Genomic DNA, 27,905 nt, shown 5'->3' with positions numbered 1-27,905 from the left:
TAGTGACCCACAAAGCCAGATTTCTTCCGGGAAGTGTGAGTGTAGGAGTGTGTACGTGTACAGTCATGAGCCCATTGAGGTGTGGTAGGCTTAGTAGGAAGACTGAGAGTTGAATAGTTACTCTGGGGAATGACAGGGCATGCTTGCTGGAGAAATATTATAATATTGCTCAGTAGTAAATGGTATCTATTTTATCATAATTGGTATAGAGGGTCATTAGTTATATGATTTATCTGTAGAAACAGTCAGCCAGATAGAAAACATCTTTGGTTTGTTCTTCTAGTCTGAGATTTAGACAACTGTTTGATGATTTCTCAACTGTTCCTGCAGTGCTTGAACTCTAACCCCATTATTGTTCTTGAACATCCCTGCTGGAACAAATAGTGAAGTAGGAACCTCTAAACCTCTTTATCCTGTGGAAATAGATACTTTAAAAATCCAAAAATTGATTGAATTGGTAAAAGCTCTAGAAAACAACCAAAACTCTATAACAACAAAGCAAACTCCCAATCCTTTGCTCATTTTTAAGTAGTCTTATTTGTTTTTGTGCTATTGAGTTTTGACAGTTGGTTCTACATTTTCAATAGTAACCCCTTATCAGAGATGTGGTTTGCAAATACTTTTCCCACTTGTTAGGTTGTCTCTTCACTCTGCTCACCAGGAATTATTTTCTCTATTAATGAGTGAAACAGCCACATTTAAAATGGTAGGAAATCAACAGCCTAACTTTATACCTTAAGGAAGTAGAGAAAGAAGAACAAACTAAACCCTAAATTAGCAGAAGAAATGAAATAATTAAGAGCAGAAATAACCCAAATATAGTGTAGCAAAACAATAGAGAAGATCAACAAATTCAATTGTTTGTCGTACTAAAAAATCAACAAAATTAAGAAATCATTAGCTAGATTGACTAGGAGAAAAAGAAAGAAGACTAATATTACCAAACCCATAAATGAAGTGTGGACATTACTATCTACTTTACAGAAATAAGAAGGAATATGAAGAATAATTATGCAAACAAATTTTATAACCTAGATGAAATGGACAAATTCCTAGAAATATATAACCTGTTTTGACTAAGTTATGAAGAAACATAAAATCAGAATATACCTATAACTAACAAGAGGATTGAATCAGAATAAAAAACATCTTCACAAAATAAATCCTTGAACTGGATGACTCCACTGTCAAGTTCCACTTGCTTCTAAAAAACATCTTCACAAAATAAATCCTTGAACTGGATGACTCCACTGTCAAGTTCCTCTGCTTCTAAACATTAGAAGCAGAATTAACACCAATCCTTCTCAAAGGTTTCCAAAAGATTGAAGAGGTGAGAAAACTTCCTGACTCATTGTGAGAGACCATCATTATTCTGATACCAAAGCCAGACATAATCAAAGACATAATAACAAGGAAAGAAAAGTATAGACCAATAAATATACCTTATAAATATTGATACAATAATCCTCAACAAAATACTGGAATGCAAGAACGCTCAACCTAGAAAATTGATTGGTGTATACCTCATTAACAGAGAAAAGGAACACAACAAATCAGAACCTGATCATCTCAATAGATACAGAAAGAGAATTTGACAAAATTCAACATTCTTTCATATTAGAAGTACCCAATAAATTAGTAATAGAAGAAAACTTCATCAAATACAATTAAGGTCATATATGAAAAACCTGCAGCTTACATCATACTCAAAGTTTAAAGACTGAACGCTTTCTTCCTATAATCTGAAAAGGGCAAGGATGCTCGCTTTTGGAATATCTATTCGAGATAGTATTGGAAGTTCTAGCCACAGAAATTAAACAGGAAAAAAAGGAGGAATGACATCCATGTTATAAAGGAAAAAGTAAAATGATCTCTTTTTACAGATGACATAATTTTATGTGTGGAAAACCCTCATGATTCTACAAAAGAACTTAAAACTAAGAAATGCATTTAACAAAGTTGCAGGATACAAATTAACACACGGAAATCATGTTTGTTTCCATGCACTAAGAATGATCAATCTTCAAAGGAAATTAAGAAAGCAATTTGTTTATTATAGCAACAAAAATAATTAGATACTACAAATGAACTTACCAAGGAGGTAAGGTTTGATTGTCTATTTTTAAGGGTTCTTAAGTGACCCTTTCTCTGTAAAATGGGTTCTTAGTTATTTTTTTATGTTTAAATGGTGAGCTAAGTGTGGAATCCCTAGCACATTGCCTGAAGCAGGGACTTATGGACCAAAGAGATTTGCCAAGGTCCCTTTATATTTGGGGGCCAGGTGATTGGTTAAGCCTTATCCTCTGAGGCAGATTTCTGAGTGCATCACCTCATCACACCCTTCCCATCTCACTGCTTCTAGAACCAGCCTCTGTCTTCCTGAAAATGGTCTCGCCTTTAACACACTTCTCTCCAGGGCCTCCAGGAGCAGTTACCATCATCTCCTTCTTTGGTCCCTCAGTTGCCCAATGTCTGATAAAATCTACTCCCATACTTATCAGTAATTCTCTGTTACTGCATGAGAAAACTTGTGACCTTGTCTCAGTGATATCTTCTTTACAATATGAGAGTCAATTGTTAAAGTATGTACATTAATTTTACTTTATGTGAAACCATTGCATTAAATTTACTATTTGGTCAATATTTGTTTTGATTTCCAATATTATTCCTGGGATGCTTATCTTTGCTTTTTTAGAAATTATTTTTTAAAAATTTTGCCAAGACACTAGAAGGTTTCAATTAGTAAACTAAAACAATGCAGAAATCCAGGTAGGATAGTGTTATAGGAGAGTCCTTCTCCTTATGATAGTGGTGAGAGTAATGATTACAGTAAATTATTTTCCATTAATACATCAGCCTCTTCCAGTTCCTTTTTTTTTGTTTTTGGAGAGGAAAGTGGAGACAGCGTCTCACTCTGTCACCCAGGCTAGAGTACAGTGGCATCATAATAGCGCACTGTATCCTGAAACTCCCAGGCTCAAGGGATACTCCTGCCTCAGCCTCCCCAGTAGCTGGAACTATAGGCATGCGCCACCACACCCAGCTAATTTTTCTATTTTTTGTAGAGGCAGTGTCTCATTTTTGCTCAGGCTGGTCTCAAACTCCTGGCCTCAAGCGATCCTCCTGCCTTGGCCTCCCAAAGTGCCAGGATTATAGGCGCTTGCATCATGTCAGGCCTCTTCTAGTTCTGGACTTTTGTTGAAATTGCATTCCCCAGAGATCAAAGCAAAAGAACATGTACAAGAACTACTGGAAACTCTATATATTGTTTTCTACCCATGAATTTAAAGGTGATCAATTCTTTTTTGCTCTTGTTAATACTTATTTCTAATATAAGAAAAATGCCCAATCAGGTAAAGTAGTATATGTTATACAAGGAATTATTTTAGATTTAACTGGGATGTTTTACTGAGTAGAATTTTTTTTAAGCTACATTGGATAAAACTCATGAATTAAATTTTCCATTTTTCTTTCAGGTTGGGTATGCATTATTTAATACACATGTAAAAACTATTTTATTAAGTATCATGAAATGTTTAGTCCTATTACAGGCAATCCTCATTATATTTTATCTTATAAAATTATTAACATTTCAATCTCCTATTAACAAAATCTAAGATTCTATGCTAGGTGCAGGGTCAATACATTTTTAGAAGTGCATTGCCTATTAGTTCATTGTCCTAAATGAAAGACCACAGAAAATTTTTTGTTCTCATTCACCCCAATAAGAAATGCAGGTCCAATAAAAATGTAGCTTGTATGCTTAATAACTATTTACCAAAATTTAAATACATATATTTTTGTTTTTTTAATTGCATTCTGACAGAAAGTGTAGTGATAATCCAGAAGAAACTTTTAAAATATTTAGAATAAGGAACATGGGCCATAAGAACATTTTGTTTTAAATTTATATACATACTTTCATTGCAAAGAAGTATGACCTGATTATCAGTGAAAGACTTTCAAATATAAAAGTAAATTAAATTAAGAGAAAATTCTTTGGAGGAAGAGGTATGGAAATACAATTTCAAGGTAAGAAGGAATGATGTAAAATAGCTGAATGTTGAAAGGGTTTTCATGTGTTTTTAATATGGATGATGGTGGGTCTTACGGTTAGATTTCACTGGATATTTAAAGAATGATGAAACTGTTTTATTTTAAAATAGCAGCATTCATAATTTTCCAGAATTATATCCTCTGCAACTATTTAGATTATGGGATAAATTTTGAGATGTCATTTTAAACATGGACAAGGAATATATGGTTTTTAAAAAAAGTTATAAGGGTATTCTTGAGCAAAGGTTTCAGAGATCACCAGTACCTTGGTGGTGCTGTGTGTTTTCAACAAGGCTGGCCTCAAAGCTTGTGATAGCGTGTGTCAGTGGCTGCAACAGCAACTCAACAGCACAAGACTTCCTGGGGACACAGAAGGTTTCTGGCTTCGCCTCTTTAAGGCAGGAACATGGCTGACAAATCTCCTGCTCACCCTGACTGGGTAAACGCCATGTGATTCTTAAGTTATTAGCAAATGGAAGATCCTGGCAAGGGAAGAGAATGACAGGATACATTGACAGGACAGGGAAGAAACTATTTCATCTGATTATGAGAAAGAGTGTTGCCTTACTTTTTTTTTCCAAATATTTTTTTATTTCAGCATATTATGGGGGTACAAATGTTAAGGTTGTGTATATTGCCTTTGCCCCCCTCCCGCCTCATGTTAAACGTATGAAAAAATTCTCAACATCTCTAATCATCAGGGAAATGCAAATCAAAACTACAATGAGCTATCACTTATCTCCAATGAGAATGGCCTTTATGAGGAAGTCCCTAAACAATAAATGTTGGCATGGATGTGGAGAGATAGGAACACTCCTACATTCCTGGCGGGACTGCAAACTAGTTCAACCTCTGTGGAAAGCAATATGGAGATATCTTAAAGTGATACAAGTGGATCTACCATTTGATCCAGCAATCCCACTACTAGGCATCTATCCAAAAGAACAAAAGTCAGTCTATGAAAAAGACACCTTCACTCGAATGTTTATAGCAGCACAATTCACAATTGCAAGGCTGTGGAAACAACCCAAGTGCCCATCAATAGAAGAGTGGATTAATAAAACGTGGTATATGTATACCATGGAGTAATATTCAGCTATAAGAAACAATGTTGATATAGCACCTCTTGTATTTTCCTGGTGGAACCCATTCTATTAAGTGAAGTAACCCAAGAATGGAAAAATAAGCACCACATGTACTCATCAGCAAATTGGTATTAACAGATCAACACCTAAGTGGATATATAGGAATAACATTTATTGGGTGTTGGGCAAGTGATGGGGTGGGGGGTTGGGCGGGAGAGGATGAGTATATATATACATAACGAGTGCGATGCGCACCAACTGGGGGATGGACATGCTTGAAGCTCTTACTCCAGGTGGGAGGGGGGACAAGGGCAATATATGTAACCTTAACATTTGTACCTTCATAATATGCTGAAAAAAATAAAAAGAAACAGACAGACAAAAAAACTACCTTATTTAATGATACAGATTTTGTTTAAGTTTACCATTGAGTTTCTGATCTGTGGACACCAGAAGTTCCTAAAGCCACAAGACCAAAACCAATTTCATGATGATACTAAAATGTAATTTGCCTTTTCCACTGTGCTGCAATTTGTGATGATGTGCAAAAGTGATAGAATGAACTACTGCAATTTAGCGTGAAACAGGGTGTTGGCTCGAACCTGGACTCATAGTCATGGATTTTTATTCGCCACACCTATAGGAAAATGCCATTTTACAATTCTGAATGTTCTTGATGAAGAAGTATAAATTGTAAATTATATTAAATTTCAACTCTTGAATATATGTCTATTAATATTTGGTGTGATACAATGTGAAGCATCCATAAAGCATCTTTTAAAAGCGTTGAAATACTTACAGATTCAGAGGAAGTTTTGCCAAGAAATGTATAAGGAGGTTTTGTGTACCCTTCCACCAGTTTCCTTGGAAAGCAAAATTTTGCACAACTATATACAAATAGAAACTGACACTGGTAGAATCCAAAAGGGTCTTCAGAAGAAGAAGAGAAGACACTTGTTCCGGGTTTAAAGGATGAATAGCAGTTCAACAACGGATAAGTCTGAGAGGGGGCGCATTATACCAGAGGGAGGAGAGCCACAAATTGTGTTAGAGGAAAAAAAAATTCCATTTTGCTAAAGCAAAAAAAAGCAGAAAGGGACACTCAGCCAGGTGATGAGATTGGGAGGGAAAATCGCCCAATGATGAAGGCCTAGTATGCCAGGGTGGAAGACTTGTTTGTTTCCTAGAGCTCTGGGGAGCTGTATAAAGGTTCTAAGCATGTGGGTGGTGCCACTGGATTTATTTTTCAGGAAAATAACTATGGATTTTGTTTTGACAATTAAAGGAAAAGTAGCATGAAGCTCATTAGTAAAATTTCTGATAATCTAATAAGCTAAGAGTTTTTTAACTAATGCAATAGATGGAGGGATGGATAAGGAGAGAAATCAAAGAAATATTTAAGAAGCAAAAACTATAGGACTTGGTAATGAATGAGGGAGGTAAAAGAAAAAGGAGTGTAAGAAGACTCACAGATCTGACTTAGGTGGCAGGATTCAATGATGGTACCATTCACTCACATGCTCCATCTGGGAATATTTGAGTTTTGCTTTTTAAGAAACATCCAAGGTTTAGATGGCTGGTTTTACTGGCACAGAGTCTGGTGAAGTAATCAGGTTACAGATACAAATTTGGATGTCATCACTTTTGGAGGTTGTTAAAATAATGTGAGTGGTTGAAGTCATCTAGAGAGAAGAAATGACATAATGATAAAGAAGCAAAGTTTGGAAACTAGGGGAAAAGCAGGTGATGGAAAGAATAAAAGGAGATGGAGTAGCATACTGAGAAAGATAAGAGAAAGGAAAACTATTATATGCAGCAGAAATGCACAGTGCAGCGCTGCCCAGACAGTTTGGTATCAGGACCCATTTACACTTTTCAGAATTATTTGAATTTCAAAGAACTTTTGTTTATGTGCATTTTTCTAATGATATTTACTGCATTAGAAATTTAAATGGAAAAGGCTTAAATATAAATATTTAAAACATATAACAATATCTTCACATTAAATAACAATACAATCATTGCATGTTAATGTAAATTACAGATTTTTATGAAAAAAAAGCTGTGTTTTCCAACACAAAAAAAATTAGTGGTAAAAGAGGCATTGTTTTACATTTTTGCAAATCTAATGTTTGATTTAGTGTAATTAATATCTGGCTATATTTATATACCTGCATGTGCATTCAATTTATTATAATAGTTGTTTTAGTTGAAGTATGTAAAATAAAATAAAATCTTAAGCCCCCTCCAGCTGACTGAATGGATTCCCTCTTGGCACAGGCAACCTCTCAGAAAAATACCCTTAGAGCTGAGTTGCTGACCCTGAGGAGAAGGCAAGCCAGATACATGTAGTTATGCCCTGTCACTTTTGGAGTTATTTTTTGTAACAATAAGATACAAAATCATTAACAAGTCTATGACCATGTAGGAAAAAGATTAAAACACATAGGCAGTACATCAATTTACTTAATAGATCAATCAAGTTGTGGTATATGTCTGGTATATATCTGGTAGCTTGTCTCTGATTAACAGGCTTCCTTATCTTAAAACTCTCCAAGCCTTTAGACAAAGCTTCATTTCTTTAACCAATTACAAATCAAGGAATCTTTAAACCCACCTGTAACCTGTAAATCCCTGCTTCAAGATGTCCTGCCTTTTCAGGCCAAACCAATGTATGCCTTCCATGTATTGGTTTATAATTTTACATGTAATTCCTGTCTCCCTAGAATGTATAATACCAAACTATAACCCAACCACAGTGGATTATTGGGCTTCGTGGCCATGGCTCTCTGGCCCATGGTTGCGCATGTGAGGCTCAGAACAAACCTCTTCAAATTATTTTACAGAGTTTGAGTTTTTGTTTGTTGACAAGTATATGAGGAAGTTATGACCTCATACAGATATGTCTTTGGAAAATAAAGGGGAATTTTCATAGCCTTTTTAATTAACTGTGATATTTCTTTTTGATACTACACCAAAACTCTATGCAGTGAGTTGGTGGAACTGAGAAATTGCATGATACTGGAGCCCTTAATGAGCAACATGCTTGGTGAAGTATTGGATTAGGAAAAGAATTTAACTATGTGGAAAGAAGATTTAAAGGAAGTATCATTATTTTTGGCCTTGGTCTCTAAATGATGGTGATAATAAATAAGTAATAAATTATAACCATGAGCCTGTGATAACATGGGCTTGAATTTGTATTAGTGGGATAATGTGAGAAGTGCCAAGCTAAAAAACTGACATAAATAGTGGTATCATAACACCCTGAGTTCCTGGCAAAAACAAATACAAAACTGCTCTGGAGGGAATATCCTTACCCTAGACTGCACAGAACTTTCCCTATGAAGAAGAGCTCACAAACTGAGGTGCAGTGAACAGAGGAAACAGAAAGATTCAGCTCTCCGACAACTTCAGATAAGAAAATAAAATATTTATTGATGAAGTTAAACAGAGCTAGAGTTAATGAAGTGGTTAAACATAAATGTATATATTGATTAAATTTGTAAATTATTAAAATATAAAATACATTATTGATCACATGATTCAATATATAAAAGGTGGAATTAAAACCACAAAAAAAATCCATGTCCTGGGTAGCAGGAAGTGTAGGGATGGATGTCAGGGAAAGAGGAAACTGGGGGAAAAGGGAAGCAGAAAGGTGAGGCAGTAGGTAACTTACCCTGTTTAATCATCATGGGTGTGAGAACTAATAGCAGTTGAGGGCAAAGTTGCCTCATTGCATGTGGCCCCATATGTCTTAAATGAGCTCAGGAGCGGATAACCAATCTAGTCCAGAGATAAGTCCAGGCTTAACGAATGTTTTCACTATAGCCGAAAGACTGAAGTCTTCCTGGGAATTGTCTTTCCAGTCCTGAGTCTGCCTCCCTGTGTATACTTATTGAAACTGGATGTAGCATATCCTCTGAAAAGAAGTCTTTAAGCCAAAAGATTAAAAAATGTGGCCTTAAATAGGATCAGCTCATAATATCAGAATTTACTAAAATATACTCAGGTTTGAGTGCAAGAAAATCTGGGAGGGAGAGCTTATATAATGCTCTTTTCACTTTTTTTTTAAATTAAAATTTTAATTTTCATGGAAAAGGGAGAAAAACAAAATTAGGTTTTCACTTGGCCCCTGCAGTCACTTATATATTGCATTGGTTAAAGAATAGTAAATTGTAAAGAAGCTACTAAATTATTTGGGGGGACTTAAAAGATAAGAGTTATTTTAAAGGGCCTGTACAGAATTCTTTTAGTTTTAACTTCTCATCCTTGAGGATAAAAATGTTATTTCTTTTGGTATAGGCAGGGTATCTTTCACATGGGAATTTCAACTTCTGCTTTTGAGAAACAGCACAACGTTTAGAATTATCTTCTTTGCGTGCTGTTTTCAAGAGTTAATTTAAATAGTCAATATGCCAGCGTGGAATAGTTTTAACTCCTTCACCTGGATTCTCCCTGCTGGTGCTACCTGGCCACCTGGTACCTCTCAGAATGGCAGGTGAGTTCAGGAAGAGGAGAGAACTTCCCCTGGCTGATCATGATTTGCAAGCTTCCTATTCCTCCCCCTGGTGGTGACTCACTGTTTAACCAGGGAAAGGAATGAGCCTACCTGGGCTGCCAAGAAATGCAGGATCCCTGTCTTTTTTTCTGTTGAGCAAGGGGCTGTTAGATCACTTGCTGCTGTGATGTCCCTCCAGTCCTGGAGGCACAAATCACATTTATTTTTTCTTGGAAGCTTTCGGAATATTCCATTGTCTCTTGTCTCTTGTGTAGTTTTTGGGCTTCTGTTTGTATGTAGCAGAGAGAATTATGGAGAAACAAGTCTACCCCTTCTTATCTGGAATGGAAGTCCCTCCTTCACTTTAAAAAATTAAATATATAGTATTATAGGAAGATTCCCATTTTTCTTTTTTCTTTTTAGTATGTTAATGTTTTAAATGAGAAAAGATACTTTTCTTTCAGATACTTTCACAGAGGGCTTGTTTGGTTGGACACAGGCAGCCATTGAAGGAAAGATGGATTCAGGTAACTAGTTAAAGAGCCCTAGGAGTCAAGGTGGAGACTGAATACTAACTAGTTCCAGTCCTGACTCAGCCTCTCACCAACATATCTCGTTAGGTCAATTCTAAGCTTCCTTTCTTCCTTCTGTCAGATGAGCAATATGGGGTCCCCTGGGCTCCATATCCATAAGCCGAAATCCATCCATTTACACTTCACTGAGGGTGATAGGCCAGGTTTCCTCTAGAAATTTTTCTCAGCAGTCAAGGAAATCAGGTTTGGAGAAGACAGGACATACAGACCAGTTCAGCTATGTCTGCTTACACCAGAGCCACAATCTGATCATTTGTTCATTCACTATGTATTTGTTTATTTGGTTCATCATCACTACTTCTTCAAGTATGTTTTGTATGCTTACTTTGTGCCAGGATTGTCCTAGGTTCCATAAAAGATAAAAAGTAAAATGAGGCAGATTCTATCCTTATGTTGCTCAGCCACTTATTTGGCATTATCTTCCAATAAATACACATTAAGTAATGTGAGTAAATAACTTGAGAGGCCAAAACATTAAATGTGTTTATTTTCAATGTGCAAGATATCAACATTGGTTCTCTGGAAGCTGCACAGGAGGTCTGGGACCATTGTTCAAACACAATGAATCTTAAAGCCTTAGCATTCTTTGCACCATTGGCCACCATGAGCAAGTGTCAGTGATTCTGTGAGCTTTTATTCTTTTAATAAGTTTAGTAAACATGAACTACAAGTGCTGTCATCTTGTCTCTATTCATTGTGCTGTGTAATTGGAAGAATTCTAGTTTGTTTCTTCTCTGTGAAGCAGCCAGTTAAGCAACAGACCAGTATTCGGACATTTTGTACCTGGGACAGTTACAGAATCTCATGATTCAATGCTTTATAGACTCTCTTGCATGGTTAATAGCACAGTATCTCATGTTCCAGAGTCTATGGGCTGATACTATAATCTGTCTGAAGCAGGTAATCAGATAGCTCTTGGTTCCAGAATCATAAACTATTGAAACCTAACAGGGCATTAGAAGGAAAATAAGCATCAACCATAAATTACGTTACAAAATACACTTTAAGGGACAGAGAAATACAAGCTAATTAAAGATGTACAAGGAAAATCTATTGAGGAAAATTTGACCTCGGTCAAATCCTCTAAATTTATATTTTTTGAAATCAGCTGGGATTTAGTAGTGACTGGGAAGAATCTGGGATAAACATAAATCCATGAATAATGCTACCTTCTAGAAAATAAAAATTTTCAATCCTGGCCTTTGCATATTGGTATACTTTAATGTCAGTTCTAGACCCTCCTCTCTTCTGAATCTAACCTTTCTCCCTAGCATCTCATCTTTGCCTTTAGGTACAGTTATCATATTTATGCCAGTAGCTCAGCAATTTTATATTGAACATCACTAATTTAGAGCTTCTGAACATATCCTGTCTCTGAGTTCTACACTAATATTTTCATGTGCCTGCCAGACAAATCTATTTGGATCTTAAAAGAGCCTCAAATTCAATTCTAATTTTAACCCATGATCCTCTCTTCTCTCCAAAAAAAAATCTAGCTGGCTAGCTCAGAAACTTGGGTGTCTTTCTTGGCTTTTCTTCACTTTCCTATATCTAATCTGTTGCCATAATTCTGTGTCCATTCGTTCCTAAATAAGTCTCATGAGTTATCTCTTTCTCTCCATCTCTACTACCACCACTCTAATGGTTTCCTAATTTATGTCACAGTAACCAGAGTGTTCTTTATTCTCATCCATTTATATCAGAGTAGCCAGAATTGGATTTTCAAGACACAAATATAATGATTTTATTTCATTCTCAGAGAAACAAATAATCAAAGTGTGAAATGAGCTTCCTATTCTCTTCAGGATAAAACAGAAAGTTTCTTATTGTGGTTTACAAGGCTCTTCATGTTCTAGCATCTGCCTACCACTCTGGACTCATCATGCCCTACTCTAGTTTAGAATTTTTCTGTCTGTATGATTAATATATTTTGAAATTATCTTTTTTAGGTGTGATTGGCCACTTGCATTTTGTGGAGAGAAAAAAGGTGAAACAAAAAATAATTTAAGACATTATTTTATTGATAATGTATTTTATAGAATCATAAAATTTAGATATGTAAGAAGGATCCCAGTTATGACCTAAATTCAAAGTACTGTGGGTGTCTAGGTTAATGAGTTTGAAGAGAAAGTAAGATTTGGTTTGGTTCATTTTAAATAGTTTGCAAACAATTATATTTCAAATTTAGAAGATATTGTAATTAAATAACCTTTTATATTATCTTGAAGTTGGACATTTTTCCCCAAGGAAATTTTTATTGGAGAGAAGGTAGATTTATATATGTGTTTAGAAACAGAAATATAGAGACATGCTATTTCAACCATTAAATTCTTGGTGATGACTATGAGATTGAAAAGAAAAATGAATCAAGACAACCTCTTGTTTCAAGCAATAAGTTTACTGGAACAACTCTGTGAACATCTTCCAAAAATTACAGACTAATCACATCTAAGGGGAGGAGACTCTGCCAAAGAAGAGGATGCTGTTGGTCTTACTTTGCTTGATGAACAGGAAAGAGCCATTACAATGGAACTCTTCAGTAATAGGAGAAGGAGCAGATGAAAATTCCACAGCTATGCAGGTGGCAGCAGCAGCCTCTGTTCCCTCCTCCGTGACCTCTACAAATGCCTTGTGTAGGACTTTAGACACTGTAAGAAACTGCCTCCCAGTCATGCCTGAGAGGTCAGCATCATGTGCAGACAAAAAGGTCAACCATCCTCATTGCCACCAACATGTCCTTGAGGTCATAGCTCTCTTCCACTTTGAACCAAGGTAAGTATAAATCCACATCTCTCTTGCTCATATTCTGTGAACTTGTCCATTCTATCAATTTCTCAGCAGTGAGTTTACCTTCAAGCTATAAAAATGAAAAAAAGAAACTGACCTGGTTAGCTACAGACCTCTAACACAGCTTAATAGAGAATTGAATATGAATTAGTTTTTATTTTAGCAATAAATAAAAATACAAAAGGTTCAGTTTATTAGATATTCTAATAAACAAAATAACAGTCATGATTATATATGTACATTTGATTATATATGTGTAAGTAAATATGTATGTACATATGTATATATATGTAAAAACAGATTCATTACATCAATTTGTACTAAATGAACTCTATTTCACCATTCCTTATGCCAACAGCCTCTTACATGTGTCAATTTTGAATAGACTTACTTTCCTCTATACATTACTTACCACATACTGCAATTACAGTGTCTACTCTATTATAATTCCTTTTTTGCTTTATGTATTTATAAATTTTTTCCACAGTGCTATATATTTCTCTCAATCAAATGTAAAGTGTTGTATAATAATACCATCAAATTGAGGTCCACTGTATATAACACTAATTAATTAATAATTGCTGAAGCCTTCAGTTTGTGTCAGGTGTTATGTTAAAAATGTGTAATAGAAAAGTGAATTATTGTTCCTCAGTTTTAATCTTTCATTAGTTTGAGGCTCCTTTGCCCAAAACCTTTAGCCTTGTTTAGACTTGGTACCTTAGGAAGAAAATCAGGCAATAGAAGGATTGTGGATGCAAGGTTTTACCTTCTGCAGACCATCTATTTCATTTGGCAGCAGCACAATCATGCTTAGGTCTTCACCTGTGTATGGTATTTCCAGAACTTTAGCCTGCACATCCTCCAGCAAGGTAAAATTAAAGGATTTTCTTTGATTCATTGTCTGTACAGATTTGCTTGTGACCTGCAATACATTAATGTGCCAAACAAATACCAAGTGAGACATAAGCCAAAAATGATAATAGTATTGAGTTACCAACACATCTTTCTCTTTCTAAGAAATGAGGCAGGAATTTTCTGAATAGGATAAGGAGTTTCTGTAGGTATTCGTAGCTAAATAAAGTTATAAGAATGAAAGTTATAAGAATGTTTTACTTTGCATGGTACATTCCATAGGATGTGTTTAAATTTGACATGAGTAGATTAATAAAATGTGGTACTATGGAAAGTATACTATGGAATACTATTACTATTACTACTACTATTTTATGTATATAAAATGTATACTGTGGAATACTACTCAACTACAAAAAACAATGGTGATCTAGCACCTCTTATATTGTCCTGGATAGAACTTGAGCCCATCCTTCGAAGTGAGGTATCACAAGCACGAAAAAATAAGCAGCACACGTACTCGCTATCAAATTGGTACTAACTAGTCAACATGAAGGTGCTCATATGGTAGTAATATTCATTGGATGTCGGTCAGGTGAGGGGGTATGGGTGGGTAAACTCACAACTAATGGAGCAGGAGCACACTGTATGGGGGAAGGGCACACCTCTAGCCCTGGCTTGGATGAGACAAAGGTATTACTTGTATCCAAAATATTTGTACCTCCATAAAATCCTGAAATAAGAAAAATTAACATTCCCTGTACAAGTACATTACATCACATAAATAAAGTATAGGCAATACCTTGTTCAGCCAAAATTTTTTCTCTTTAGTATCTTCTTTATTAAATTTATCCTTCCACTGCCCTTTGAAATAGACTGCGTTCACAAGAACCAGTATGGTGGTGCTGTTGAGAGTCTTCTTAGGAAATAGGTCTTTGATTTTTCCTGCAAGGAAAGGAAAAGAAGCATTTGTCATGTAAGGTACAAATGGTTTGTCTGGAAGATGCTTCGCAAAAGTTTGTGACTGATCATTAATTATTCACCAAGTCACTACTTTAGAAACTCACTGACCAACAGTTCACCAGACTCAGCTGTCCTCATGGCTGCTGCCCCATAGAGTTAGCCCTGTAGGACATTCCACTCCTTGTGATGGGAAAGGGGTGAAGGCTCTCTGTCTATGGGTGAGTTCAGTCACCTACACTGAATACTGATAAACTGATTTTATCTGATCTTTCAACATATCTATTAAGAATTCATCTCTCCCTCCCTTCCTGTCTTCCTATTTTAGTCAACTTCAATCACAGAGGAGTAGGACTTGATTGTAATTTAGGACAAATATGGACTCTATGCTCTGAAATACATGCCCTGTGCTGTCAGACACTACTTCCTGGGGAACTTTTCCATTAATTCCCATCTTGAATTGCTGTAAATTTGTCCTGTAATGACAATTGGGAGGTAGGAGGGATGTTCATAGAATGAAACCTTTGGTAAGCTCTCTACTATGCACGAGAAAGATGGCTGTGACAATCCCTGCAGACTAAGTGAGTGTAGATGTTGTCCCTGCAGCTTCAGCTCAGGTGGTAAAAAGAGTGGCTTACAGGAGGGCTGCTCATTTCCCAGTTAGTTAAGGAGAAGGGATCCTTTGTAATGTTTTCTCTTAAAGTTTGGTAGTCAAAAATTGTGTCTGACTTAAAGAAAAGGATATGACCTTGAAATGGGCCTGTGCAGTCTTGGGGTGCATAATGATATAGTCATGTGGGGCCATCTGCAAACAGTCCTGCTGTTGTGTTACTGCGCAATTGGTTTCCTATGATTCCCTGCCGTGCGATTTCCCCCCTTTACTCTCCCACATTAACGTGGACTGGTTCATCTTTTGCAGAATCCTCCTGCCTCCACTATGCAAATTCATCTCTACACCCACTCTAAGAACCCCATGCAGTGTCAAGCACACTAACACAAGAGACTCAAAAGTGTTCCTATAATGAGAAGTCCTCTTACCATTTGTCTGAGTTTCCACCCACGAGTTAATCCTCTTTTCATTTTCTTCTGCAGCATTTTGAAAATCAACAGATTCCACACAGACCAGGTAAAATTCCACACAAGCCTGTTGTCAATCTTCAGCTCGTACACAACAGTGCGTTTGTGTAATTCAGTCAGAAATTTTTGCAATTTTAGATTTACATTATCTAAATATTGTTTTGAGATGTAAAGGAATAAAAGAGGAATTAAGGGTAAGGTATCAACAGCTATGTATTATTGTTACCAAATTTAATTATTTATAATTATAGTAAGCTGATTCCAAACCCTGAACATATCCACTATCTCCTGCCCAAGCCTATTTTTGTGCAGCTGCTACATAGTCCACGTGAAAGGGGTACAGGCTGGCACATGAAAGAGGTAACTGCAGGTCAATACCAACTGGCAAAAGTTGGGGCAGAAGAGGCTATGATTGGCAAGCTCCAAAGCACCTTGCCCTGAAGCAGGAGACTTGCTTCTGAGGCTTCTTTCCAGTAATTCCACCCAAGTCATTTCTCAACTTTGTGTCTTCCTCAGGCATTTCAGTATATCCTGGTACATCTCCAGCTGTCCACAGGGATTCACCCAAGCCTGCCCACTCCGGTAATACCCATTAGTCTTACATTTTCCACCAACATGTGCTCTATATTACTGGCATCTCATGACTCACTGTGCTACCACACCTCCTGTTTCCTCATCAGATTATCCCTAAAACCACACTTTCCTGGTGCATTATCAGAGTCCTGGATGGAGTTGTGGTAATCCAGCTGATGCACCCTGAGTGAATGCTCCCCACCTGAGAGGACTAGACTCATCTTCCTTGCCCTTCCACATTAGAGCATTCAGACACTTAGGACCCAGGATGCAGATGAAAGTTTTGGTAGATCAGGTGAAATTATCTCAAGGAATTGATAAGTCTTTTCTCCATAAAGCCTGTTGGCAATCTTCAGCTCATACACATCAGTGCGTTTGTGTAATTCAGTCAGAAATTTTGCAATTGGTGATGCACATTTCCTGGCTTTTCACCCTTCAAACATGAAAAGGGACCTCATTGAAATGCCCTATCAATGAAATTACTAAACCCATGCTAAGTCTGTGGTGTCAATACCTAACGGTGAGTGGTCTCACAGATGACCTTTTGTGACAATTCCCTGATTTTGCTATATTTTTACCTTACATACTCTTCAAAATCTATCTTATATTTAACTTCTTCCAGTAAATTCTTTCTTCTTGCTCTAAAACATCCAATCGTTTTTCTTTTGAACTAAAGATGTAACACTATTCTACCACTGAATTGTCCCCTCATTGGTTTAAATGGTTAAGTATAACTTCCCAGCTAAACTCTAAGCATCTCAAGGGCAAGAACCATATTTCATTTCTAATAGTCATCGAGGATATCATTATGTTGGAGTTTTAATTTTTTACGTATGTTATGACATGAAGCTCTGTTCTACCCCTTGATGGAATCATCTTCTAAGACACATTGACTGTGATTTATGGCTCTTTCCTCATGATGGTCATTCTCTGCATGTAAGCGCAGTGTGAGCCTGGTACTCAGCTGAAGGCTTTATGTGGGTAGCTGGAAGTCTTTTGTTCAATTTAGATAAAAACAAGGAAGTTCAGAAAATTAAACAAATCTCTCTAAAGAGACATAAATTAGCAAAGCCAAGGTTTGAACCTAAACCTGTCTGGTTCTAGAAACGTCTGCTTTGTAGCTAAGAGTTTTGCACCATTGAGGCTCTAAATCAATATTTCTCACAGGTATCATTTCTTAAGATATAATTGTATTTTGCTTATTCTTCTCTATTTCATTGATGACAGTGAAAAATAAATTATTTTTGCAACATTACTGTCATTAGTATAATAATTATTTTATGGTAATATCTTTTATTATGGCTTTTTAGAGGCTAGGCACTGTTGTAAATGTTTGCATGTATTTGCATGTATTGAGTCAGATTTATTATTACCCCTAGTTTGTTGGTACAAGGTCAGTGTGACTCAGCAGTTGTATTTGCCTGTGTTCGCTATGTGTGAAGAGCAGAGCTGGAATTTGAACACAGCCTTTGCATCTCTAGACCCATGCCCTTAAGTACAATGCTGACCTTGTTACAGTCAAGCAAAATGTGAAAATGATAATTATGTGACACGAAATGCAAAAGCACTCTGTATGTCACAATCTTTTTTGTCCCGGAATACTTCTAAAATTGCCTTTAGTTCCTTAACTTACATGAAGTCCCAGTTTAAACTACGACCCATTGAGATACCCAAGCTATTTCTGAACTGCAGTACTTTGTGACTCACATGATATGCGGTAGTTCTTTGTTTTTTGTTTTCTGTGACTTGATTAAAGTGAAGGACCTAGAAGAGATATGAGGTGGGAGAAAATAACTTTATTCAGAAGATCTGTTTAAATCAGTGCTCACTCAATTATGGGAATTTCTGCACAGCCCCTGCACCTTTGTCAGGCCTTGTAGTACCCACGAGCCACTGCAACATCCATCAGGCCTTATAGTACCCATCAGCCCCTGTACCACCCATCAGGTCCTGTTTTACCCATTAGCCCTTGTGCCAACCATCATGCCCTGTGGTATCCATCAGCCTCATCACCACCCATGAGGCCCTGTGCCACCCAATAGGCCACCTGTTCTGGTGCCATTAGCATGCTCACTGACATAGCAATGGATAGCAACGTTCACACAGGTCAATATAACAAAGCTGACACCTACCTTCTCAATTTGTAGTGCAGTGTTTTCTCTGCACCCTAATAGAAGCATCGAAAATGCTGATGTGATGCTCAAAGGGGAATAGAAGATGTCGTCCTCCTTTGATTTTCCAAACTGTCAGAACATACCTAAAGCAAACTGGGTGTTTGCTTCACTGAGTGACTTCATGGTGACCTTGGTGTGATCTAAAACTCCTGGAAAAGCATCAGATTCATTTTAAAATGACTTTACTGAATAGAGCATCACTTTATAATAAGTTTTCTTAGAGAAGGTGACATATAGGGGTTATAGGATTCTGGCAATTAAAGTTTTCCTTCTTTTTACTTTTCAAGCTTGCTATAAGGTCACATATTAATGTCAAGATTACAAGTTTAACAAAATTACTATTTTCTAAGACTTTGTCAACAGGAAAAGGAACATCTTCATCTCTTCTTCATTGCTCACTGTACTAGGTCTAGGCAGAAAGGCTTTATAACAAATGCTCAGATGAAAATTTCTGTGGGCGCTATCCAGCCAGCTTTCAAGAGGCACCTCTGACTTTTTCTTCAAGGTTCTGTGGCTGCAAGGCACTCTGCTTCTAAGGGTGCATTTGTTCACTTGGAAATAAATACTTGAAAGGATGAATCCGATGAAGTGGGTATTTTAATTTTGCCCTTGCAGAAAAGCAAAATACAAGTAGACAGTGTTAAATAGATGCAAGATATAAAACACATTATTGTTATTATTCTAACAAATAATTAATATTATTATGTGGAGCATCTGAAAGCTCTCACCTGTGTTCTTGGAGGAAGCAGGTGTTATCAGGAAGCCTATGAGAGTCTCAGTGTTCTGAATAGTGAGATCCTGAATATATATACCTTTCTTCTTTCTGCCACTCCCTCTCCATTGTAGTTGGAGTTTCCAGTAAACCAACTTTAGATTTCACAGCCAGGATAACAATCACTTTTATGAATGTGAAAATTTGTGAAAGAAATATGGGACTTTTTGTTCTATCAATGTATTTCCTTTTTAATATGTGGGAAAAAATTCAAATCTGCAGTCTTTGGCAATCATTGGCTTATTTGAAATGCATGTAGGTGCCTCTCTAATACCAATGAGAATAAGTTTCAAATTTCGACTTCCTCTCCTTCCTTTCAGCTCCATCCCTTTGTACACTTCCTCAGTTGTAAAAATAGTTCTTTCTGTTCTTGAATGTGTAACTGTTTTTAAGGCACACTTGCAATACCAAATGGCCAAAGAGCTTACATTGACTATTTTTCAGTTCTGAAAAGTTTTGTTCATCCTAACAATTTCCCTAGTAACTGTTCTGTTAAACCAGGAAAATAGTTCTAATTCTTCATCTGAAGAGATACTGAGGAGATGTCTCAGCAAACTGTGGAGAACAGGGTTCTATTGTTTTCTCCTAAATTCTCTGCAATGGCAGTGATCCTCTTGGTTACCTCCCATGCCCCTTGCAGCCATTCCAGTGTTTTATTTTGCTCAAGGTCAGTCAGACGGTTATTTACCTCACTGACTTAACATGCTGAGAATTATAAGAGCAGGTGGAAAAAAGACAGGAGCCATTTTGAATGGCAACTTTCTAATTTTTCATATAAAAATGAAACAGAAAAATAAGTCGTTTGAACTGTCAGGATCACAGCATTTCTCTATCAACCTCACCATGTATCAACCTTGGGTGGATGTCAGGATCAAATGACTGTGAGACATAGCAAGAGGGGGGAAAGTGTTCTTTGAATGCTGTCGTTAAGTCCATTTTTACTGGATCCTTATTCTCTGCATATGCATGGTGTTTCTGTATGTAGAACAATGTTAATGACTGTGGACCTTTACAGAGCTGGAATATATATTTGCTTTCTTGCACCTTACAGCAACTCATTAACGTAGGTACATTTGCTGCCCTATTTTACTGATGAGAAAACACATCTGTGTTTAACAGTACAGAGTCTGAGTCACATAGCTTGTGAACAGCATAGATGAGATTTCAAGGCAGAAAATCTGGCTGAGATACCCACATGTTTATCTGCCACCCTGCACTACATAAGACGGCCATCAGGTTTAAAATGACCTATTTTCCTCCTTCTTAAGTGATAAGGCCCTTTTCTTCTGTACTCTCAGAAAAAAAATGATCCCCCTGCCAAAAAACAAAACAAAACAAAACAAAAACACAAACAAACAAAAAAACTGAAGAGACAGGGTGGATCAAATACTAAGCCCTAGACCTGTCCTCTCCGGGGTCTCCCAGGAGACAGGGGAGAAGGCTGGGCCCATAGACAACGTTGGAAGCTGAGTTCTGAGTAGGGATGGAAACAGGGTAATTTCTTCTGACTGTGGGGCTTAGAGATTCCATTAAATCCTTCTCAATCATCCCTTTCCCAAACTGCTCTATCAAGGTTGGATTGATGAGAAATGAGTAACTTTGAGAGGGAAAAGAGAAGGGCAAAAAACAAAAGTGTTTTCCCTGGAATACCCCATACCCTGAGGGGTGTCTGTGGCCAAGGAGAGGGTTGTTGTCCACGGCCATTTAACCCAATATCTCCCTGATCACCAGGTGTGGGGGCTGTTTATTGTGTGGAGCCCCTTTTTTATTGAAATATAACTTATACACCATAAAGTTTACTATTTTTGATTGTCCAATTCATTTAAAAATTTAGCATTTTTAACATATTCACAAAGTTGTGAAATTACCACCATGATCTCATTCCACAATAATTTTATTACCTCCAAAAACAACCACATATTTCATTCTTCCTTCTTTCCAGACCCTGAATATCATTAATCTACCTCCTTCCTCTATGGATTTACCTATTCTAAACATTTCATATAAATGGAAAGATACAATATTGGCCCTTTGTGACTATTTTTACCTAGCATTATTTTCAAGAAACCTTAAAAATATTTATTTATAACAGTGGACATGGACCGTAAGAACATTTCATGTTTTAAATTTATATACTTTCATTGCAAAGAAGTATGACCTGATTACCAATGAAAGACTTTCAAATATAAAAGTATATTACATTAAGAGAAAATTCTTTGGAGGAAGAGGTATGGAAATACAATTTCAAGGTAAGAAGGAATGATGTAAAATAGGTGAATGTTGAAAGGTTTTCATGTGTTTTTAGCATGGATGATGGTAGGTCCTATGGGCTTTCACTGGATGCATTTAAAGAGTGATGAAACTGTTTTATTTTAAAATAGCAGCATTCATAATTTGCCAGAATTATATCCTCTGCAACTACTTAGATTATGGGATAAATTTTGAGATGTTGTTTTTAACATGTACAAGGAGTATATAGTTTTTTGAAAAAGTTATAAGGGTGTTCTTGAGCAAAGGTTTCAGAGATTACCGGTACCTTGTTGTGCTGTGTGCTTTCAACTAGGGTGGCCACACAGCTTGTGATAGCGTGTGTCAGTGGCTGCAACAGCAACTCAACAGCACAAGACTTCCTGGGGACACAGAAGGTTTCTGGCTTCTCCTCTCTAAGCCAAGAGCATGGCTGACAAATCTGCTCACCCTGACTGGGTAAACACTCTGGGATTCTTAAGTTATTAGCAAATGGAAGATCCTGGTAAGGGAAGAGAATGGCAGGATGCCTTGACAGGACAGGGAGGAAGCTATTTCATCTGATTATGAGAAAGAGTGTTGCCTTACTTTTTTTTCCAAATATTTTTTTTATTTCAGCATATTATAGGGGTACAAATGTTAAGGTTGTGTATATTGCCTTTGCCCCCCTCCCGCCTCATGTTAAACTTATGAAAACATGCTCAACATCTCTAATCATCAGGGAAATGCAGATCAAAACTACAATGAGATATCACTTATTTCCAGTGAGAATGGCATTTATTAACAAGTCCCAAAACAATAAATGTAGGCGTGGATGTGGAGATACAGGATACTCCTACATTGCTGGTGGGACTGCAAACTAGTTCAACCTCTGTGGGAAGCAATATGGAGATACCTTAAAGTGATACAAGTGGATCTACCATTTGATCCAGCAATCCCATTACTGGGCATCTACCCAAAAGAACAAAAGTGACTTTATCAAAAAGACACTTGCACTTGAATGTTTATAGCAGCACAATTCACAATTGCAAAGTTGTGGAAACAACTGAAGTGCCTATCAATACAAGAGTGGATTAATAAATTGTGGTATATGTATACCATGGAGTAATATTCAGGTATAAGAAACAACAGTGATAGAGCACCTCTTATATTGTCCTGGATAGAGCTGGAACCCATTGTATTAAGTGAAGTATCACAAGAATGGAAAAATAAGCACCACATGTCCTCATCAGCAAATTGGTATTAACTGAGCAATACCTAAGTGAACCTATAGTAATAACATTTATCAGGTGTCCAGCAGGTGGCAGGGGGAGAGGATGGGTAATATACATACATAATGAGTGCGATGTGCACCAACTGGGGGATGGACAGGCTTGAAGCTCTGACTGGAGGGGGGAGAGGAGACAAGGAAAAAATACATAACCTTAACATTTTTACCCCCATAATATGCTGAAAAAAATAAATAAAAACAAACAAGCAAAAAAAAAAAAAGACACCCTGCCTTACTTAATGATACAGATTTTGTTTAAGTTTACCATTGAGTTTCTAATCTGTAGACACCAGAAGTTCCTGAGGCCACAAGACCAAAACCAGTTTCATGATAATACTAAAATGCAATTTGCCTTTTCCACTGTGCTGCAATTTGTGTTCATGTTCAAAAGCGATAGAAAGAACTACCACAATTTAGCATGAAGCAGGGTGTTGGCTCCAACCTGGACTCATAGTCATGGATTTTTCTTTGCCACACCTACACGAAAATGCCACTTTACACTTCTGAATGTTCTTGATGAAGAAGTATAAATTTTAAATTGTACTAAATTCCAACTCTTGAATATATATCTGTTAATATTTGGTGTGATACAATGGGAAGCATCCATAAAGCATCCTTTAAAAATGTTGAAATACTTATAGATTCAAAGGAAGCTTTACCAAAAATGTATACAGAGGTTTTGTGGACTCTTCCACCAGTTTCCCTTGAAGGCAAAATTTTGCACAACTATAATACAAATAGGAAAACCAGGAGTGGACACTGTTAGAATCCAAAAGGCTCTTCAGAAGAAGAAGAGAAGACACCTGTTCTGGGATTAAAGGATGAATAGCAGTTCAACAGTGGATAAGTCTGAAAGGGGGCACATTATACCAGAGGGAGAAGAGACACAAATTGTGTTAGGGGAACAAAAAATAATTCCATTTTGCTAAAGCAAAAAAACTCAGAAAGGGACACTGAGTCAGGTGATGAGATTGGGAGGGCAAATTGCCCAATGATGAAGGCCTCGTGTGCCAGGATGGAAGGCCTAAGTTTGTTTTCTGGAGCTCTAGGGAGCTGTAGAAAGGTGTTAAGCATGTGGGTGGTGTCACTGGATTTGTATTTCAGGATAATAACTATGGATTTTTTTGAGGATTGAAGGACAAGTAGCATGAAGCTTATTAGGAAGATTTCTGATAATCTAGGCTAAGAGATTTTGAACTAATGCAATAGATGGAGGGATGGATAAGGAGAGAAATCAAAAAAATATTTTAGAAGCAAAAGCTACAGGACTTGGTAATAAATGAGGGAGGTAAAAGAAAAAGGAGTGGAGGATGACTCACAGATCTGACTTAGGTGGCAGGATTCGATGATGGTACAATTCACTCACATGGTCCATCTGGGAATATCTGAGTTTAGCTTTCTAAGAAACATCAAAGGTTTAGATGGCTGGTTTTACTGGCACAGAGTCTGGTGAACTAGTCAGGTTACAGATACAAATTTGGATGTCATCACTTTTGGAGGTCGTTAAAATAATGTAAGTGGTTGAAGTCGTCTAGAGAGAAGACATGACATAATGATAAAGAAGCAAAGTTTGGAAACTAGGGGAAAAGCAGGTGATGGAAAGAAGAAAAGGAGTTGGTGTAGCACACTGAGAAAGATAAGAGAAAGGAAAATTATTAAATGCAGCAGAAATGTACAGTGTAGTGCTACCCAGACAGTTTGGTTTCAGGACCCATTTACACTCTTCAGAGTTATTACATTATTGTGAATCTCAAAGAATTTTTGTTTATGTGCATTTTACTAAGATATTTACTGCATTAGAAATTTAAGTGGAAAAGCTTAAATAAAATATTTAAAAATATACAACATGACATCTTAATATTCAATAACAAAAAAACATTGCATGTTAATGTAAATTACAGATTTTTATGAAAAAAAAGCTATGTTTTCCAACACCCCAAAAAATTAGTGGTAAAAGAGGTATTGTTTTACATTTTTGCAAATCTAATGTTTGACTTAGTGTAATTAATATCTGGCTAGATTTATATACCTGTATGTGCATTCAGTTTATTACAATAGGTGTTTTAGTTGAAGTATGTGAAATAAAATAAAATCTTAAGCTCCCTCCAGCTGACTGAATGGATCCCTTCTTGGCCAAGGCAACCTCTCATAAAAAAACCCTTAGAGCTGAGTTGCTGACCCTGAGGAGAAGGCAGGTCAGACACATGTAGCTATGCCCTGTTGCTTTTGAAGTTATTTTTTGTAACAATAAGATACAAAATCATTAACAAGTCTAAGGCCATGTACCAAAAAAGTTAAAATACACCTACAGGTCATCAATTTACTAAATAGACTAATTGAATTGTGGTATATGTTTGGTATATGTCTGGTGGCTTGTCTTTGATTAACAGACTTGCTTATCATAAAACTCTCCAAGCCTTTAGACAAAGCTTCATTTCTTTAACCAATTACAAATCAAAGAATCTTTAAACCCACCTATAAACTGTAATCTCCTGCTTCAAGATGTCCTGCCTTTTGGGGCTCAACCAATGTATGCCTTCCATGTATTGATTTATAACTATACATGTGATTCGTATCTCCCTAGAATGTATAAAACCAAACTGTAACCCAATCTTGGTGGATTCTTGAGCTTCGTGGCCACGTTTGCACATATGCGGCTCAGAATAAACCTCTTAATATTATTTTACAGAGTTTGAGTTTTTGTTTGTTGACAAGTATATGAAGAAGTTATGGCCTCATAGAGATACATAGTTGTAAAATAAAGGGGAATTTTCATAGTCTTTTCAATTAACTGTGATATTTCTTTTTGATACTACACCAAACTCTATGAAGTGAATTGTTGGAACTTACAAATTTCATGATACTGGAACCCCTAATGAGCAACATGTTTGGTGAAGTATTGGATTAGGAAAAGAATTTAACTATGTGGAAGGAAGATTTAAAGGAAGCATCATTATTTTTGGCTTTCGTCTCTAAAGAACGGTGATAATAAAATAAGTAATAAATTATAACCATGAGCCTGTGATAACATGGGCTTGAATTTGTATTAGTGGAATAATGTGAGAAGTGCCAAGCTAAAAAACTGACATAAAAAGTGGTATCATAATACCCCCGAGTTCCTGGCAAAAACAAACACAAAACTACTCTGGAGGGAATATCCTTACCCTGGACTGCACAGAAGTTTCCATCTGAATGGGAGCTCACAAGACTGAGGTGCAGTGAACAGAGCAAACAGATGGATTCAGCTCTCCAACAACTTCAGATAAGAAAATAATATATACATTAATGTAGTTAAACAGAGCTAGAGTTAATGAAGGGGTTAAACATATAAATGTATATATTGATTAATATACAAAATTATTAAATATATAAAGTACATTAATGATTACATGATTCAATATATAAAAGGCAGAATTAAAACCATGAGAAAATCCAAGTCCTGGGTAGCAGGATGTGTAATGATGGATGTTCAGGAAAGAGGGAACTGGGGGTTAAAGGGAAGTAGAAAGATGAGGCAGTAGGTAATTTACCCTGTCTAATCCTCATGGGTGTGAAAACCAACAGCAGTTGAGGGTAAAGGTGCCTCATTGCTTGTGGCCCCATATGTCTGAACTAAGCTCAAGAGTGCATGGCCAAGCTAGTCCAGAGATAAGTCCAGCCTTAACGAATGTTTTTTCTATAACCCATAGACTGAAGGCTTCCTGGGAATTGTCCTTCCAGTCCTCAGTGTGTCTGCCTATGTATAGTTAGTGAAACTGGAGGTGACATATTTTTTGAAAAGAAGTCTTTAAACCAAAAGATTTAAAAGTTTGGCCCCAAATAGGATCAGCTCATAATATCAGAATTTACTGAAATATTCTTGAATGACAGGTGGGAAGAATTCTTGAATGACAGGTGAGAAGATTCTTGAATGACAGGTGGGAAGAATTCTCTGAGTATTTCCTTTAAAATTTTCTAGTTGAAGAAAAAACTCAGGTTTGAGTGCAAGAAAATCTGAGAGGGAGAGCTTATATAATGCTCTTTTCACTTTTTTAAAAAAATTAAAATTGTAATTTTCATGAAAAAAGGAGAGGAAGAAAATCAGGTCTTCACTTGGCCCCTGCAGTTACTTATATATCATATTGGACAAAGAATAGTAAATTGTGAAGAAGCTACTAAATTATGTGGGGGAGCTTAAAAGATAAGAGTATTTTAAAGGGCCTGTACAGAATTCTTTACAGAAGTCTTAACTTCTCATCCTTGAGGATAACAATGTTATTTCTTTTGGTATAGGCAGGGTATCTTTCACATGGGAATTTCAACTTCTGCTTTTAAGAAACAGCACAAAGTTCAGAATAATCTTTTTGCACTTGTTTTCAAGAGCCTTTAATTTAAATAGTCAATATGCCAGCGTGGAATAGTTTTAACTCCTTCACCTGGATCCTCCCTGCTGGTGCTACCTGGCCACCTGGTACCTCTCAGAATGGCAGATGAGTTCAGGAAGAGGAGAGAACTTCCCCTGGCTGATCATGATTTGCAAGCTTCCTATTCCTCCCCCTGGTGGTGACTCACTGTTTAACCAGGAAAAGGAATGAGCCTACCTGGGCTGCCAAGAAATGCAGGATCCCTGTCTTTTTTTCTGTTGAGTGAAGGGCTGTCAGATCACTTGATGCTGTGTTGTCTTTCCAGTCTTGGGGGCACAAATCACATTTATTTTTTATCAGGAGCTTTCGGAATATTCCACTCGTTGTCTCTTGTGTAGTTTGGGGGCTTTTGTTTGTACTTAATAGAGAAGATTGTGGAGAAACAAGTTCACCTCATTTTATCTGGAATAAAAGTACCTCCCTTCACTTAAAGAAATTGAATATATAGTAGTATAGGAGGGTTCCTTTTTTACTTTTTTCTTTTTAGTATGTTAATGTTTTAAATCAAAAAGGATAGCCCCAGGTTTTCACAGAGGGCTTGTTTGATTGGAC

The 27,905-nt window shown here is 36.7% G+C and overlaps 1 pseudogene; it reads right to left on the bottom strand.

The window, feature by feature from the left end:
* Positions 1-12,686: 12,686 nt before the first annotated feature.
* On the bottom strand, positions 12,687-18,792 carry LOC105876723 (serpin B3-like; annotated as a pseudogene).
* Between the last annotated feature and the right edge of the window lie 9,113 nt (positions 18,793-27,905).

This window comes from Microcebus murinus, chromosome 17 (genome assembly GCF_040939455.1).
Source record: "Microcebus murinus isolate Inina chromosome 17, M.murinus_Inina_mat1.0, whole genome shotgun sequence".
Taxonomy (NCBI): Eukaryota; Metazoa; Chordata; class Mammalia; order Primates; family Cheirogaleidae; genus Microcebus; species Microcebus murinus.
Note: the sequence above shows the minus strand (reverse complement) of the source record. Positions and strands in the feature narration are given on the sequence as shown.